This window comes from Rhincodon typus, chromosome 4 (genome assembly GCF_021869965.1).
Source record: "Rhincodon typus isolate 14 chromosome 4, sRhiTyp1.1, whole genome shotgun sequence".
Lineage (NCBI taxonomy): Eukaryota > Metazoa > Chordata > Chondrichthyes > Orectolobiformes > Rhincodontidae > Rhincodon > Rhincodon typus.
Window position 1 is genome coordinate 104,683,478 of NC_063335.1, and position 18,680 is coordinate 104,702,157.

Genomic DNA, 18,680 nt, shown 5'->3' on the forward strand with positions numbered 1-18,680 from the left:
GCCCAAAGACAGAGAAAGACAGTTGGACAGACAAAGGAGTTGCTAATGTTCAGACTGGGAGGGTGAATAGTTGTTAATGGGGACTGTTAGTGACTAACAACAGGGGGTGTGTAGTGTTTTGTTACCACATAGCCTGCCACAACACACCCCTGTTGGTCACTAACAGTCCCCGTTAACAACTATTCACCCTCCCAGCCTGATCGTTAGCAACTCCTTTGTCTGTCCAACTGTCTTTCTCTCTCTTAGGATAGAGCCCAATCGTTTACTCCCTACCCCACCCACCTCCCTATTTACTGCATATAAACTGACGATTTCCCAGCCACCATCAGTTCTGAGGAAGGGTCACCGGATCCGAAACGTTAACTCTGTTTTCTCCTCCACAGATGCTGCCAGACCTGCTGAGCTTTTCCAGCAACTTTGTTTTTGTTCCCATTTCCTTCTATCTGGTCATAGCCATAAAATTATTGCAAGTGACTTCTCTTCTCTTGCTGTTCCTGTGCCATTACCTGTGGTACTTCCAAGTTGCTGTAATTTCTTAGCTACATAATACCCTTTGCCAATACCATCTGACAACAGTTTTTACATGCATGCTGATCAAACCCAGCTCTGCCTCACTACCTCTTTTAATCCCTTGCACTGTCGCTAAACAGTCACACTACTTGCCTGACTCCAGCACTACATGTTCAGTAATTTCTTCCAAAGTATTAGGAAGCTGGAGGTCACTTCTTTTCTGATATCCTAGTTTCAAACTGTTCTTGAGCCACTGACTCCATCTCTTTCTTTGGCAGCATTCTCAGGCTGACGTATTTTCAACAACTTGATGTCATTGTACCATTGAGATCGACAGCACAAAACTTTGGCCAATCATCATGTCCACATCATTTTAAAAAAAACAATAAGTACCTAGATATTCTAATCCCAATTGGCACTGTAAGTGCACATCTAAATACTTTAAAATGTTGAGTGTTTCTATTTCTCCCACCTTTTTCGAGGCAATGAGTTCCAGATTCCCACCAACCTCTGGGTGAAAAAGAGTTTCTTTCCATCTCCTCTAAAAACTTTCTGCCCCCTGGTTATTGATCCCTCCATATGGGGAAAGTTTTCTTCCTGTTCACCCTATTTATGCCCCTCAATTTCATGGATGAAAATAATGCCATATATGCTGCATATACAGAATTGAATGTTGCCACTATTTCTACCAGATCAGCATCCAAGGGATTTTCATTGTGGTGGAAGAGAAAAAAAAAGTTGCATGTGAGACTTTGATTAAATCTTACGGTTCCATTAATCATCTAACAACTTTACGGAACACAGTCACCAGGGACAATTGGAGGCCTTTTGAAGAAGGACTGCCATGTAGATGAGTTGTTGAATTTGAAGTAATCTGTAAAAATCTGAGTTAATGTTCTGTCTATTATGAATATGGACACATGAGTAATTGATTATTTTTACTGCATTTGCATATGTCTAACTGTAGAAATCATTCTGATATGACCATAAGTGTTGGAATGAAAACCTCCCAAAAACTTGTAACTTAACTGCTCTATTGATAAAATCATTGTGCTCAAGTTGCTTAACTGCTGAAGTAGGAAATATGTATACATTACTGCATGGAAGGAGGGACTAGTTTAGTTTGGGATTATGGTGGGAGTGGTTGACCTGAAGCGTCTGTTACTGTGCTGCATGACTATGCTCTGCTCCCAGGAAGTGTCCACTCTCTTCATAAACTCTCCAACCCAGGCAGCATCCTGTTAAATCCCTCTCCAGTGCCATCATATCCCTGCTACAAATGTAGATTCTAGAACTGCACATAATGTCATCATTGACCCACAGATGAGTTTCTGACTTCATTGTGTTATCACTAAGAGCACATGTTTCAACTTATGAAACTATTCAACTCCGTCCTGATCTCAATTTATCTCATGTTGTGAAGCCCTTTGTTACATCTAGAACTCACTTATTCCAATGCACTGCTGGCCCATCTTCCAAATTCCCTTCTCCAGAGATGATCCCAGTATCTCTCTGCTGTCTTTGTACTAACTTGCTTCACGTCCTGTTCACCAATCACTCCTGAACTCGCCAACTTAAGTGATTGAAATTTAACTCGAGAAGTAACTTTGAGGGCCTTGTTCCTCCTTATTTCTCTAATATAAGCTGTCTGTGATCTGTGTGTTTTGCTGTAATTCTGGCCTCTATTTACTTCAGTATTCCCAATTTTAAATCCGGAGGTGATGTCTCTTGATTCAGAACCTCAGTCTAAATGATCTGAGAATAAAAGTTCAAATTCCACGTGGGCAGTTAATGAAACTTAAATTCAATTGAAATCTGGAATGCAACGCTGGTCTAATGACAACCAAGTAAGGACTGTCAATTGTTGACAGACCCCACTTGGTTCATTAATGTTCTTTTAAGAGCAGGAAATCTGCTATCCTTACCTTGGCTGGCTGACATGTGACCCACAGCAATGTGGCTGACTCTTAACTTCTCCTTCAGCAACTGAGGTTGGGCAATAAATGCTGGCCTAGCCAGTAATTCCCACATCCTGTGAATAAATTTAAAGAACACTGAGGCCTTAAGCTCTGGAATTTCCTCCCAAAGCTTCTGTGCTTTCAGTGGTTCCTAAAGCTGACCGCTCTGACCAAGCTTTGTCATTTTTTTTGTGTCTCAATTTCCAATTATGTTTGACAAGCTGCTGGAGAAGCACCTTTACAGTATGAATACCAATTGTTGTAGAACCAGAGACAGACAATTTTTGTAATGCTGTTTAGAGTACACCAGTTTCAATCTGATTGATGGAAATAGCCAAAAGAGCAGCATTTTCTCTCTTCCCTGAAAGTAGAAGTAGCTGGTTGTCAAGCACAGATTAAGTTTTTAAGAATCTATTCAGTGTTTATACAGCTTGTGTAGCAAGTTGTCAAAAGTAATAGTATTCTAAGAAACTGAATTATTATATTCCATCAATTCATCTGCTTTCTTCGGCTATGACTGCTTGAGGCCCAAAATGTTTCATTGTCTTTATCTCTGGAGTGCTTGCTGATTGGTTGTTACAACCTTGAAGTGATGACAAAATTCAGTTCCGAAACTTAACGTTGTTTGTTTAAATCTTGTATTGATTGTTCTGACTGTAGCCAGGTCCTACAAAAAATCCTCGATTTGCTATTGAAAGCTAAAATGCCAATAGCACAGTTACAATGTCACTCAGTTCACTTTGAACATCCTGAACAAAGCTAGAATTTTAAAAACTATGAAGTCAGACCTCCACTCCCCAGTCTACATAGTTAACGGAAGTTAGACATGGAAAGGCAAAATGCCACATCTCCTTCACCTTTTAGAGAACTGTAAGGACATGACGTAAAGCCTGTGCTGATTATTCCCTTCCTGTAATTCATTGTAGCAAGGATAACAATGGACTTGTCTTCCTCACTTGAAAAAAATTCCATTGACAATAATGGTAACTGATACAGAGGCATTTTAGTATTTTCAACTTAGTTTTCTTTTCCACATTTGCATGCAGAATTTCTGTTCATGTGGCTCAGCTTCTTTTGTTCTTGCTGAAGAAGGAAAGTCAGAATAGTTTCCCTAGGCTTGGACATTGCTGCTGTAATTTGCTGTTCTTGGTATAGATGATGGTAAGCATTTTCTCCTCTAGAGAGAGAGAGACAACATGTAAGTTTAGAAAACTACTGTGAATTCATCCTGGTTATTACTATCTGTTAAAGTGATACTTCTGTTTGCACTTCTACTTCTTAGTATTTTATTTTAATTACAGATAAAAAGCAACCAGCTATGTGCATGTGCATTTTTCCTTATTGCCTATGGATGCCAGCCACATGTTGTAATTTCCTTAGCTGATAATACTAATGTGTAATTTAATCATCCAAGATTTGGGTGAGTAAAAACATCCAAGACAAAGTAAAAATTTTGCTTGCTTTGGGAAAATCTAAGCAATAGTAGGACATGAAAGGTACCATAAGACTTATTGATTTTAGAAAGCTTCATTTGAAATCAATAGGTAAACTAAGAAACAAATGCACATAATTCAAGTTTGTATTAAATTATAGTAGTACATAAATAGCAGTCTTCATTGCCAAGAGAGATTGGTTGATTGTTAGGTTGTGTATCCGCTTGTCAATTTTCTAGTAGTTATTGAAATTGGTTTATCCTCTGACACAAAAAGTCAACTTGTTTTTAAAAAAGCCTTCTACTTGAGGACCCTTCCTGACTTAGAATTATATGAAAGTTGATGGAGTTTCTTCAGCAATCAACCTGTGGATGAGCAGTTATACGTTTTGCAGTTGCTCATGTACGGAATAACTTGTTAAAAAGAAATTCTTCTGATTTTGTACAAGAAAAAGGAAGTGTCATTTTTATCTGCTTATATGAATGCTGAGTGCATATCAAAGACACTGGCAGTCTCCAAACTGGATCAGCATTCTAAAGAGGATGTCTAATTAAGGTTAAGTAGCATAGGGTCTCAAAACGATGCCAAACCAGATTGAATGACATTTGGATTTCTAAATTACTTGGTATTTGACGGATTGTTCATTGTAGTATAATGTGTATGATATTTGCTGGTTTTTGTTCTTCAGATGTTAAGAAGTTTGAAACTTCAAACATTAATATGTCAACCTTGACTGTTGTGAATTGAGTTGGCTTGACTTAAACATTGCTTTTTTGTGGTCTGTTCGACACAGTACTTCAGGGTTACAAGTTCCTACAAAAACAGAAGTTGCTGGAAAAGCTCAGCAGGTCCGGCAGCATCTGTGAAAAAGGGGGAAAAAAAAAATCAGTTGTTTCTGGTCTGGTGACCCTTCCTCAGAACACTTGCTGAGGAGCCTGCTGAACTTTTCCAGTAACTTCTGTTTTTGTTCCTGATTCACAGCATCTGCAGTTCTTTTAGTTTTTACAAGGTGCTACATGGTCTTAAAAAACTGGAATATGGTTAGAATTTGGAATGTTTAACCTTTGTCTCTAGATGGATAAGAATATAAAGGAGTAGTAGTACTCCTTTTGCAGTAGTATGCAAAGCCCTGTTCAACTTTGTTTTCAATACTGTATAGAGTTCTGTGTGCCAAACTGTTAAAGGATATGTTGGCCTCAGTGAATGCAGTACATTCACCAGTGTTCCTCTGGCCTGATTTGAGGACAGATTGTGAGCTTGCATTCTTTGGAATATAATATATTAAAGGGTGATTTGAGAGGTTCAGGATTTTGAAAGTGTTACAACTGTGATGGGAAGAATGTGCTGATAATCGAGCCCCACTACTCAACAATTCACACCATTAGAATAAAAGTTTAAATTCATTCGCTAAAATGGCTAGTTGATTCTGTTTAGTAATGCTATCTAGAATAGTAGACTTTGACCAGGCTCCTTCAGTAAACTCAATCTACTTAATATTATTCTTAAAACAAGTTTTTATGACTAAGTGGTAAAACTGGTTAATATCTAAAGTCTAATTTGGAATTAAAATTAATCAGACACAAGCACGCTCCCATATGCACAGGACAAGAACAGCTCTGCAGTGATGATACTTTACAAGTAAATAAAAAGGGAAAGTTACCCTGATCAACTAGTGGTCTATAAACAATGATAGAGGTATTGACTGTTCATGGTCCATAGGTGTTTGTTGACAAAATCGATTGTTATCAGCTGTATACTAATGGAAGATTTTTTTAAAAATCTAGTTTGATTGGAAATCAAGCTAGTTCCAAGTCTTTGGAAAGTGCTTGCAGCTCACCTTTTTAGGGTTTATAATGTGACGAAAATACTGATATACTGACTTTGTCAGGTTCCCAATCTCCCAGGGGGAAAGCTACCACAGTCCCCTTATTATTGCTACTACTTTGGTATTTGTCAGATTATGACACCAAATGACAACGTGGAGTTGAGAAATGGGTGTAGGTCAAGAATTGATCCTTGAGAATTTCAAAAGGTAATGGTGGAAAGAAGTGGGGGGAAAAAATGCCACTGCAACACCTTTTCAGGTAAGAGTATAATTAAGTGGTGCCAGCCAAGGGCAGTCCAACATGGGTGAACAGGGGGTGCATGCAGTTGTTGGTGAGTATTTTCTGATTTGCACACTGAGTGAGGGAATAAAGGCTAGGCTTTGGGAATTTTAAAATGACTTGGTTAGTTTTCTTTCAGTGAAAGACATAGATGGAAGTGGTGTTGTATGAGTGGTGAGGCATGCAAGGAGCTTGATGGCCTTGTCTGTGATTGAGAAAATGGAAGAGACAGTTGTTTCGAAAGCTGCAAACATGGGTAGGAGACTTCATTACAGAAATGTTAGAACAAGGAGGCAGTGAAGGTGGTGCTGAGTTGAAGTAAAAATTGTTTTTTTTTTCCAATGTTTGAGTAATTTTCCTGTGAAGGCTGGGGGAGTAAAGCAGTGAGCACATCTTGGTGGCAACTTGATGTGTGACCTCTTTGGGGATTAGTTAGAGAATGAGATTTTTAAAAGGGAGAGACTACAAGGGTGCAGCTGAAGAAGGTGCTAAAGGAGTGGAGGTAACATGGAATTCATTGCTAAGGGCCATGTCACCAGGTGGTGATTGGAATCAGGATGCTCATGGAAGTTATAGCAGAGTGAGGAGGAATCGAAAAGGGGAAGGATGTCTGCATTAAAATCTTGCCTTCTGGATGATGTCATTCTTAAAAAGATGTTCAGTGCCAAGAGCATTTGTTCACTTGTGAATGATCTGATGGAAGAAGTGGAGAGGAGCCACAAGCATTGATCTTAAATTTTCCAGTGAGCATTCTGGATGGGGAATTCAAAGACGACAGGATGGCTGCTGCTTGTAAAGAGCATTGATGACTGCCTTGATAAGACAATGAATTGCAAATTGAGTGGATCAGCTTGGAGCATTGGAAAAGCTGCTGACCAGATGTTAGACATGAGTAAAATGAATGTTGGTAGAATTAATTGCTGCACTGCTCAAAGGATTTCATAGAAAATGGATGCATTCAACTAAAGTATTGTTTTCAGTTCTGGGTGCCATCCTTTAGAAAAGTTCTGCAACCTCTTATGGGCCTTCATAAGAGATTTACAAAGTTCCGGGAATGAAGTATTTGGAAAGGGTGGGATTGTTTTCCATGAAGGAATGATGATTGAGGGGAGTCAATACTGGAGCTGGAGGAACACAGCAGGTCAGGTAGCAGAGGAGCAGGAAAGTCAACATTTTGGGTTTACACCCTTCAGCACTGGGGAGGGGGAAAGGAGCTGGGAAATAAAAGGGGTGGGTGGGATGGTGATAGGTCGATACTGGTAGGGAGTAGTGGAGATTGATCAGTGGGAAGGGTGGGGTGGATAGGTGGGAAAGAAAGACGATGGATAGGTAGTGTCAAGTCAAAGAGGTGGGGATAAGAGGGAGGGTTGGACATGGGATGAGGCAAGGGGTGGGGAAATTTTGAAACTGGTGAATTCTACGTTGAGCCCAAATTGGGCTCTAAGCTCCTGAGGCAGAATAGGAGGTGCTGTTCTACCAGTTTGCATGTGGTGTCAGTGACACTGGAGGAGGCCCAGGATAGACATGTCACCAAGTGGGAAGAAGAGTTAAAGTGGTTGGCAACTGGAACGTGGTGTTGATTATAGCATACAGATCGTAGATGCTCCGCGAATCTGTCATGGAGTCAGTGCTTGGTCTCACTGATGTAGAGACCACCACATTGGGAGCAACGGATACAATAAACCAGGTTGGAGGATGTACAAGTGAATCGCTATTGGATTTGGAAAAATTGTCTGGAGCCTTGGACGGAGTGGAGGCAGTGTTGGGGGGTGGTGGTGGTGTAGGGCAGGTATTGCACCTCCTGTGGTTGGAGGAAAAAGTGCTGGCGTTGGTGGGGTGGTATGTAAGGACCAGGGAGTCTGTCCTTATTTTTGTTGGTGGAGAGGTTTGTTCAAGCTTGACTACACCTCCTCACCCACCCTCCAGCAAGAATGCAACCGCTTACTCCCAATTCCTCCATCTCATTTGCTCCCAAGATGGAGTGTTTCACTCTGACATGACAGATGTTGTCTTACTTCAAGGGCCACAACTCTCTACACCCCCCTTCATTGATTCATGATGCCCTCAATCGCGTCTCTTGCATTTACCACACTTCTGCCCTTACATCCCCTCCCCCAACAAAAACAGCAGAGTCCCCCTAGTCCTCTCGTAACACCCCACGAACCTGCACATCATCCTCTGCCACCTGCAATCCGACCCCAAAGAGCTATTTCCCTGCCCACCCGTCTGCCTTTCATAGGGACTGTTCACTCCACAACTCCCTCATTCGCTCCAAATTCCCTACCAGTCCCGGCTCCTTTCCCTGCATTTGCAGGTGTTGCTACACCTGGCCGTACACCTTCCCTGTCTCTTCCATCCAAGGCCCCAGACAATTTTTCCAAATCTTACAGGGATTCACTTGTACGTCCTCCAACCTGGTCTACTGTATGTATTGCTCCTGATGTGGTCTCCTCCACATTGGTGAGACCAAGTGTAGACTTGGTGAGCGAGTTGCAGAGCATTTGCGCTGTATGCTATAAGCAACATCTTCCGGTTGCCAACATTTTAACTCCCCCCTCCTACTCCCTTGGTGGCATGTCCATCCTGGGCCACCTCCAGTGTCACAATGACGCCACCCACAAACTGGAGGAACAACACCTCCTGTTCCGCTTTAGGGACTTGCAGCCTGATGGCCTCAACATAGAATTCACTGGGTTCATAATCTCCTCACCCACTGCCTCATCCCCTGTTCACCCTTTCCTCTCATTCCCGCCTCCTTGACTTGACACTACCTGCCCATCATCTTTCCCACCTATCCACCCCAGCCTTCCCACTGACCAGTCTCCACTACTCCTTACCTGCATCCATCTATCACCATCCTACCCACCCTCCTCCTATTATTTCCCAGCTCCCTTACCCTTCCCTAATCCTGATGAGGAATGCAAACCCAAAACATTGACTTTCCTGCTCCTCTGATGCTGCCTGACCTGCTGTGTTCCTGCAGCTCTACACTGTATTGACTTTGACTCCAGCATCTGCAGTTCTTGCTAACTCTGCATGTTTGAGGGGAGATTTGCTAAAGATGTATAAACACTAAGGTGACTTCTGATAAGGGTAGGTCAGAAAATAACTTGATTTTTTGGCGAGAGAAAGGGGGGAAAATGTGAGGACGAACTTGTTTTAACAGTTGCAGTGACTGGAACTTGCTGCTCACAAGGCTGGAAGTGCGAACAGTGATTTACCTTGTACAAGTGCAGTAAGATTTCTTTACTCGCTGTCTCGCTCTCCCCCAATCCTGTTGTAACAAAAGATCAAGTAATTTCAAAGACAAATGCTTTCTGTTCCTGCAAGCAAACTTTGATTTGCTTACAAGGATACACAGGTCCCTTTTGAGCATTAGCAATTCTTAATGTCTCAACATCCAACCATTTAAAAAAAAAAAAAAAATTCCTCCAAACATACTACTCTCCTTCATATTTCTTCCATCTACAATGTCCTTGCCAACTTATTTAATCTTCCTCTAACCCTCTCCAGCCTCTTTACGCCCTCTTCATCACTTCCTCACCCAAACTATTGTCACAAAATTTGATTCCTTGTACTTGGTCTCCACATCTAAGTTACCTCACTTGACTTTGAGTTTTGGAGCAGTAGGAGGTTGTTGGCTTGTTTTTGTTCAGACGTTTCGTTACCATGCTAGGTGACAGCAGTGGAGCCTAGTGAAACAACTACTCCACTTGGAATTTATACTGTCTAGTCTGTTACGGTGAGTACCGTCTTTTCCAGGTTTGATGAGTATGGGTTTGTATGTGAATAGAACCTCATCCACAACCTGAGCTACAGATCTTTGCCAAAACATTTGGAGCAGTATGATGGAACGAGTTTTTGTATTGCACATTTGATCATAACATTTTAAATGACATTGTGCTGTAGGTTTGTTTGAGCATAGCCTGAACAATTTAAGTATTCAACTTGTAATTCTTGTCACAAGTTCCATGTATGATAATACTATAGTTTGCTTAACATGTTTTTATTGTTTATGGAAAATAAATTTGAAGTGAGATCGTTGGCCACTGAACAAACATTCACTCAATTTAACACTGCCCACATGCACCTCCTACTGGCTGGTTATGTTTTATTACTTGCAGATGAGCATTAGACAGTTCTCTCCCAAGTGAGCTTGGGAGAAGGAAAAAAAATCTATTGACAAGGTTTATTTTACAGGGAAATAAAAAAAGGTGCTGTTTCTTGAGCCAAGAAATTGAAAATGCTTATCGTAACAAGTTGCTTTTTATATTTTGGATAACATTCTGATAATCATAGAATCAGAATCCCTACAGTGTGGAAACAGGCCATTTGGCACAACAAGTCCACACTGTCCCTCTGAAGAGCATCCCATCCAGACCCATTCCCTACCCCTGATTTCCCATGTCTAACCCATCTAACCTAAACATCCCTGGACGCTATGGGCAATTTAGCATGGCCAATCCACCCACCCTGCACATCTTTGAATTGTGGGAGGAAACCCACGCAGACATAGGGAGAATGTGCAAATTCCACACAAACAGTCATCAGAAGCTGGAATCAAACCTGGGTCCCTGGCACTGTGAGGCAGCAGTGCTAACCACTGAGCCACCGTGCCATAACATAGAAATGTTTCAGGGATGAAACCTAAACAGCAAAACTGGAACTTGAATATTAGTGTCAATGTAACATGGACATTACCTAGTGATTAATGTCACGTGTACAAAGTGTTTCATACAGGAAAACTCTATTTCCTTATTCTTGTACTTTTACACCCTTGGATTAAAAGGCAACATGTCATTTGCCTTCCTAATTGCTGGCTGTACCTCCATATTAATTTAGGCATTTTGTGGAAAAAAGGGTGCCAAAAAACATCTGAATGAACATTTGGCTGTTTCTTACCATTTTAAAATAAAAAGTAGAAAAATTTGAAGACATTAAATTGTAGGAGTAGTAGTAGGCCATTCAAGTCACTGAGTCTGCTCCACTATTCAATTAAATCGAATTTGATAACCCTCGACACCACTTTCCTGCCTTTCCTAAAACCTTCAATTCCCTTACTGATTTTTAAAAAATAAAATCTGTCCATCTCACTATGTTCTATTCTTCCACCAAAGTGAGTAACCTCTTTTCCACAACATACTCCATCTACCACCTGAATTCATTTTTCTCATTAACTATATGTGCCAGTCATCAAGCATCTATCCATTTTACTGGATAGATGGCAGAGGAAGTTCAATACAGAAGCAGAGATGATGTGCTTTGGTCAGAAAAACACCAAAAGACAATAAAAATAGGAATACAAATGTGCACAGATCATTCAAGGTTGCTTAACAGGTGGACAGAACAGTAAACTAAGTACTGTATACAGTTTATTCTCGGATAACAAGGTGTAGAGCTGGATGAAGGTTCTGATGAAGGGTCTAGGCTCGAAACATCAGCCTTCCTGCTCTTATGATGCTGCTTGGCCTGCTGTGTTCATCCAGCTCTACACCTTGTTATCTCAGATTCTCCAGCATCTGCAGTTCCTACTATCTCTGATACAGTTTATTCTCAGTTTTATTAAGTGCAAGAGCAAGGACATGTTGAACTTGTACAAGACATTTGCTAGATCTCAGGTGGTGAGTTGTATAAAATTGCCACCTTTATAGGCAAGGTGTGAATGCTTTGAAGAGAGTGCAGGGTGATTTACTAGAATGATTCTGGGTAAGAGAATTTTCACTTCAGAGGATGGATTGAAGTTGGGGCTGTTCTCTATGGAGAAAAGCAGGCTGATAGAAGATTTGATTGAGCTTTTCAAAATCATGAGCAGGTTGGACAGATTAGAGAGAGAGGCTGTTCCTACTTATAAAAGGAAAAAAAAAATGCAAGAGGACATAGATTTAAACTGATGTGCAAACAAAGCAAGGGTAATGAGGAAAAAACCTCAGGTATGGTATGGAACACTCTGCCTGGAATTATTAAATTCATTCCTGGGATGTAGGCATCACTGGCTAGGCCAGCATTTATTTTCCCGTCCCTAATTGCCAGAGATAATTAAGAGTCAACCATATTGCTGTGGGTCTGGTGTCGCATGTAAGCCAGACCAGTAAAGATGGCAGTTTCCCTCCCTAAAGGACATCAATGAACCAGGTGGCTTTTTCCTACATTGACAATGGATTCATGATCATCATTAGACTCTTAATCCCAGGTTTATTTTTACTGAATTCAAATTCCACCACTTGTGGCAGGATTTGAACCCAGGTCTCCAGAACATTACTTGGGTCTTTGGATTAATAGTCCAGGGATAAGACCACTAAGCCATTACCTCCCCAGGTTCAATTGAAGCTTTCTAGAGAGCATTAGATAGTGCTTTCCAAAAACAAACTGTGTGCAGGGCTATGAGGAAAAAGGCAGGAGATTGGCACTTGATAGAGCAGCGCAGGCACACTAGGCTAAAACAATGGGTTTTACATTGAATTCACAGCAAGGGTGTTTCAGAACCAGGAGAGATGAGCTGGGCAGTCTGTCTTCAAGTAGATGTTTTTGTTCAGTAAGAGAAAAACAAATCTCCACTGCACATCAAGTAAAACACCAGCTCCCTTGTAGCCATAAAACTCAAGTAGGTGACCTCAGCAAACACATCTGGCAGTTGGCTGAAATCCTGCGGTTTCTTAAACATGCCTTATTCGAAAAAGAGGTCCTTTCATTGATCTTTTAAAACAAAGTGTGGGTGTTGCCACAGAATTTGAAATAAATTAATTTTCGTTAATCCTTCAAAACTCAGGTCCTCAAATAAATTGAATATGAAGCCTTCACAACAGGTGTTGCATCTGTCATCTTAAAATTCACTGTGACTGTGTAAGAATCTGCAGACAACCAGTGCATTCATTCTAAGATATGGCAGCAGGCCCATGACATTTGTTGGCTTAGTCCCTTTGATTGCCCCATTTATATTTCTTTCCTAATATTAATTACACTCAAAGTTCCTCATTGGACACTTGGTTCCCTACTATGATTTTTCCCCTGACTGTAAAGTAAGGTAGCAAGGTATTTAACACTTCAGCCACTTCCTTGTTCCTCATTATAACTTATGTCTCAGCCTCAGATCTGCATTTGCTTTTGCTATACTTTCTTTCCACATAAATACTAATACACAATCCTTAAATATCTTCACTTAGCAATCCTCTTAGCTATGGGTGGATCACTCTACCCACAAAGGTTTTATTTAATACACATTCCATCAAGAAAAATAAACTCTCTTGATTGACAAATATTTACTGTATTTCAGTCTGATTTCTAAAATCAACCTAGTTAACTCACTTGATTTTTGCATATTTTGTACTGTTAGATTGTGCTTCAATATTTGCTCAGGGTGAAATTCTTGTGGTTTGAACACTACGTCAGTGTATCCATTGCTATCATGTCACTGTTGCATGACTGTCATTACAGAAGACATGATCTAAAGTAGCTTCTTCCCTCAATTCCATAATTTTTCTAGCTATACTAATTTTACTTCCTGTTCTTCCAAACAATATCCTTTTTCACTGCTGTCCTCTTTAATAAAGATTAAGGAAACCACCTGCATCCATCCCCCTGTCCCCATCTGCATTCTGTACCCACGCCATTTGTCTTTCCAGAATGTAAAGTAATTGAATATTTACCTTAGTCACCATGCAACCATGTCTCTCTAATGGGTGTTGGATCAAACCGATTTACCTTTGTGCTGTTATCTCATTATGAATGTTATCAGCTTTGAGATAATGCAGTTTTAGCTTACTACTACTTGATTTGACTTTTTAGTTCACTGTATTTTCACAAACGTTTTGACACAGGAAGGGACAATGTTTATCAATTAGAGGGAGGAACGGTGGCTCAGTGGTTAGCACTACCGCCTCAACATCAGGGACCCAGGTTTAATTCCACCTTTGGGCAATTGCCCAGTGTCTGCATGGTTGCCTCCAGGTGCTTTGGTCCAAAGATGTGCAGATTAGGTGGATTGGCTATGCTAGTTTGCCCCCTACTGCCCAGTTACATGCAGGACAGGTGGATTAGCTTTGAGAAGTTCAGGGTTAAAAATAAATAGGATTAGAGGGGTGGTGAGACAGTGTCTGGGTTAGATGCTGTTTGGAGGGTCACTGAACTCTATGGGCTGCTTCCACATTGAAGGGGTTCTATGATTCAATGAAATTGTAATGACACTCCATGGACTTGTGGTGCAGTAGTAGTGCCCCTCAAGTTATTACACGCCTCTGCAGCAGGTTGACTAGTGTTAAAAGGAGAACAGTTCCCTTTTTGCCTAGTATTGTTGTTGATACTGTATTAATCAGTTTTTGCCTTTTCACTCTAATTTTGTCCTTGTGTGGACATTGTGGCTCAGATAGTAACTTGGGAGTTTAAGTCAAGCTAAATTTAATCTTGATGAATGAGGTGCAGGGTTTAAAGGGATATGGGCCAAATGCTGGTAAATAGGACTAGATTAATTTAGGGTATCTCTTCGGTATGGACGAGTTGAACCAAAGGGTATGTTTCTGCATTGTATATCTGATTCTTCAGTTTTGCTCAGTAGAACCTTATTCCTCGTAACTATTTTGCTTATTCCCTTGTACGTAGTGACAACTGGATCCACCCCCTTCACTCAAAGGGTAGGTCCAGCTTTAAGGAGAAGTCTTTAACCCTGGCACTGGACATGTAATACAACTTTCTAAACACAAGTCATGGCTGCAGAAAATGGCATTGATCCTTGACAATAGTTGTGACCACTATTCCCACATTTTGGTTTTCATTCCTTCCATTTGAATAACCTCCTGTACAAAAGGTGTAGTATGTTATTAGTTCAACCTGCAGTTTTTGCCTCATTCGAGCAGGCACCAAGAACCTTGTATCTGGTGATTATGGTCAGAAGTTAGTTCAACTTGTGCTTCCCTCGAGACCCTGTACTCAACTGATTTGCAGTAACACCTTACTGCCCATGATAACTGATAAGAGCTGTACCACACCATAACCCAAGGGTTGTGACGGATTCTCCAGGATAAAAAGTGTGTCCAGGTAACTTAATTTTCTGGAATCTCTGCTCATCAGGCACCAGCTCTGTAGCTGAATGTGCATTTTAAAGGAGCTTTAATTCAAGGAATTAGTGCAAGTGTGTTTGTCCAGAATTATACTGCTTTCAAACTAGCAATTCACCTGCATTGCCATAGCGAACATCTTATTAATTAGAACACAAGAACAGAGCTGGGTGCAGAAGTAGACAACTCAGCCCCTCAAGTCTGCTCTGCCATTTTATGTAGTAATGGCTGATCTCATTTCAGTCCCAACCCCACTTTCTTACCTGCTTTTCATAACCCTTTAACCCATTACTGATTAATAATCTGCCTAGCTCCTCAAATTTACTCAATATTCCAACATCCGCCACTCAGGTAGTTAATTCCAGAAATTCACAACCCTTTTGAGAGAAGTAGATTTTCCTCAGTTTTAGGATAAGGGATAGTCGATTTAAAACTAATGACCACTCAGGCTAGATTGCCCACCATGATGAAACATTGTCTCTGCATCTACTTTGTCAGTCCCTTTAGCATCTTAACCCTCAATTAAATCGCTCTCATTCTACTAACCTCCAGAGAATAGGCCTAGAGTACGCAATCTCTTTTCATAAGACAAACCCTTCTTCTCTGGGAGAAATGCATTGAACCTCCTTGAGCTGCTTCCAATACGTCCCCCCTCAGGTAAGGGAGCCAAATCATATGCAGTACGATTCACTAATGCCTTGTACAATTGGAGCACTGCTTCTCTACTTTTACACCCTAGAAAAATTGCCAATATTCCATTTGCCTTCCTTATTACCTACTGTACCTGCCTACTGGTTTTTCCCCACAATTTGTGGAAGAGAACACCCAGATCTGTCTGCACCAAAACACTCTGAAATTTCCATCCATTTAGATCATAAGTTACCATTCTATTCTTGACCAAAATGGATAACCTCTCATTTATCCACATTATACTTCATTGGCCCAAAATCTGGCAATTCACCTAACCTGTCCGTATCCATTTGTAAACTTATTTCTTCTTTGCAGTCTACTTTTCCAACTTCTAAGTGTCATCTGCAATTTCACCATTGACTTGAATATGGAGACAGAAAGATTGACATTCATGTAGATTGTAAATAGTTGGGGCCTGGGGACCAAGCCCTGTAGCACCCTGCTAGTTGGGTCTTGCCAACCAGAAAAAAAGACCCACTTACTGCACATCTGCTTTCTGTTAGCTAGCCATTTCTCCTATTCAAGCTAGTAATTTTACACAAGGTAACATGAAGTAAGGCAGTATTAATCTTTGATGCAGCACCTAATCAAATACCTTCTTGAAGGCCCAGATATACCACATCCGCAGAATCCCCGTTGTCTACCTTGCTGGAGTTCTTCACAGATGTAACAAGCAAATTAGTCAAACAGGATGTACTGTGCTATACAAACATAAAACTGTGCTGACCGAGTTTTGACTTTCCAAATGTTCTGTTATTACTTCCTTAAATGATTGACTGTGACAATTTCCAGATAACACATGTTAAACTAACTGGTCTATAGTTTCTGCCTCCCTCCCTTTGAAAAAGGCCATTATATTAACATTTTTCCACAATTCAAAGTTTTCTGGCATCCAGAAAGTTTTGGAATGTCATAACCAATGGATCCACTATCTCTCCTCCACTTCCTTTAAGACATTAGTAAGTAGGCCATCAGGTCCTGGAGACTTGCCTACCTTAAATCCCAATTACTTGTTTAGTACTTTCTCTACCCCACTCCTTACTTTTGCGTTTTCCACTATTAAAATTTCCAGTCTCGTGCTCCAAGGAACCAACGTTCACTTTAGCTACTCTGTTCCCTTTATAGTCTTATAGAAGCTTTGGCTATGCATTTTTATAATTGTTGCTGGTTTTCTTTCAAAAGTGTACCTTTACTCCTCTTTAAAAACTGAAAAATTCTCAAAGGTTACTTTAAAAAAAAAACAAACAAACAATCTTGTAGCTGGCCCCTCACCTTTGCAATAAGGTATCCATTAGTTTTTGAATGTGATATCTTCAACTTCCTGGCTTTTTCATGGATGTCTTTTCTCCCCCCCCTTATATTCTCTCCTTCTGGAATATATTTCAGTTGGGATTAACTCCTTAAACATATGCCACTGCTTGTCAATTATCCTACCTTTTAGTCTTCCTGTCCAGTCCACTAGGGCCAAATCTGTCTTCAAGCCTGTATAATTACTTTTGATTAACTCCAAAAGACTAGTATGGGACTTCAGATCCTTACCCTTCAACTGAATTTGAAATGCTAATGCTGTGATCACACTTCCCCAGAGGATCTTTAATATTAGATCATTAATTAATTTTGCCTTATTACACACTACCAAAATCAATAATTGCATGCTCCTTAGTTGGTTCCACAAAATGTTACTCCAAGAAACAAACTCTTCTCAAAGCAACCCTTGCCAATTTGATTAATCTAGTCTAGCAGATTTCAGACTTAACCATTTATTATTACTTTCAATTTGTTCCAAGTCCTCTGTATTTCCTGGTTTATATTGCACCCCACTGCAGGACTTCTGTTTGGGGACCTAGAGATTACTCACACTAGGTTTTCTTTCCTCTGCTTATTTTTACCCAGTCTGATGCTACATCTTGATCAAGTGTTGATATCATTTCTCACTTATAGCACTAACTTCATCTCTTATGAACAAAGCTTCACCATCTCCTTTTCCTTCCAAAGCACTAAGTACCCTTGGATATTCAATTTCCAAACCTGGTCTCCCTGCAACTATGCCTTCGTAATCATTTTTAAATCATACCCACTTGTCTCTATTTGCACTAATAACTCATTAATTTTATTCTGAATGCTTCATGTATGTAGATACAAAGCCTTTAAGTTTGTTTGTTCTGTTATCAATTTTCCCAGCTTCTTTCAATCAATTTATAATTGCTAGTTTTTTTTTTAAAACTTACTTGATCCATTTTAGTCTTGGTAGTCAATTAAATATTTATCTGTAACACAAAGCATAATTAGATTACAGCAGGATCACTTGACTCCAAACCTGGTTACAGCCCTGATCCAACACAAACCAAAGAGCTGGATTCTGAAGATGTGGTGAGAGTGAGTCCCTCTGCCATAAAGACAGCATTTGACTGAGTCTGGCATCAAGGAATCCTAATAACATTGAAGTCAGTAGGAATTGGGGTAAAATTCTCATAGGTTGGAGTATACTCAGTACAAAGGAAGATCGTTGTGATTATTGGAGGCCAATCATCTCAGCTGCAAGTCATCAGTTTCTCAGGGTATGTCAGGGCCCTCTTGTGGTGCAGAGTTAGAGTCCATAATCTTGGACTAGGAGGCCTGAGTTCAAGTCCCACCTGCTGTAGAGGTGTATAATAACATCTCTGAACAGATTGATAGAAAAACAGGTTAAATTGAAAAGACCTCAGGGTAGTGTCCAAGGCCTAATCATCTTCAGTTGCTTCACCAATGATCTTCCTTCCATCACAAAGCTGGATGCCAGGTTATTTGAGAATAATTGCAGTATTCAATCTCATTTGTAACTCCTCAGGTAATGAAGTGATTTGTATCCTTGTGTAGCAAGACCAGGACATTTGCAGGCTTGGGCTGATAACATTAGGCAAGTAACATTGTTGTCATTAAAATGGTTATTGATCAACC

General features: G+C 40.4%; 1 long non-coding RNA gene across 1 annotated transcript; it reads right to left on the reverse strand.

The window, feature by feature from the left end:
- Positions 1 to 2,509: 2,509 nt before the first annotated feature.
- LOC125482885 lies at positions 2,510 to 18,194 on the reverse strand. The gene is made up of 3 exons (XR_007261861.1): positions 18,089 to 18,194; positions 17,972 to 18,010; positions 2,510 to 3,645 (listed from the first exon to the last, which is right to left on the reverse strand). It is a non-coding gene; the product is annotated as an uncharacterized LOC125482885 (long non-coding RNA).
- Positions 18,195 to 18,680: the final 486 nt, after the last annotated feature.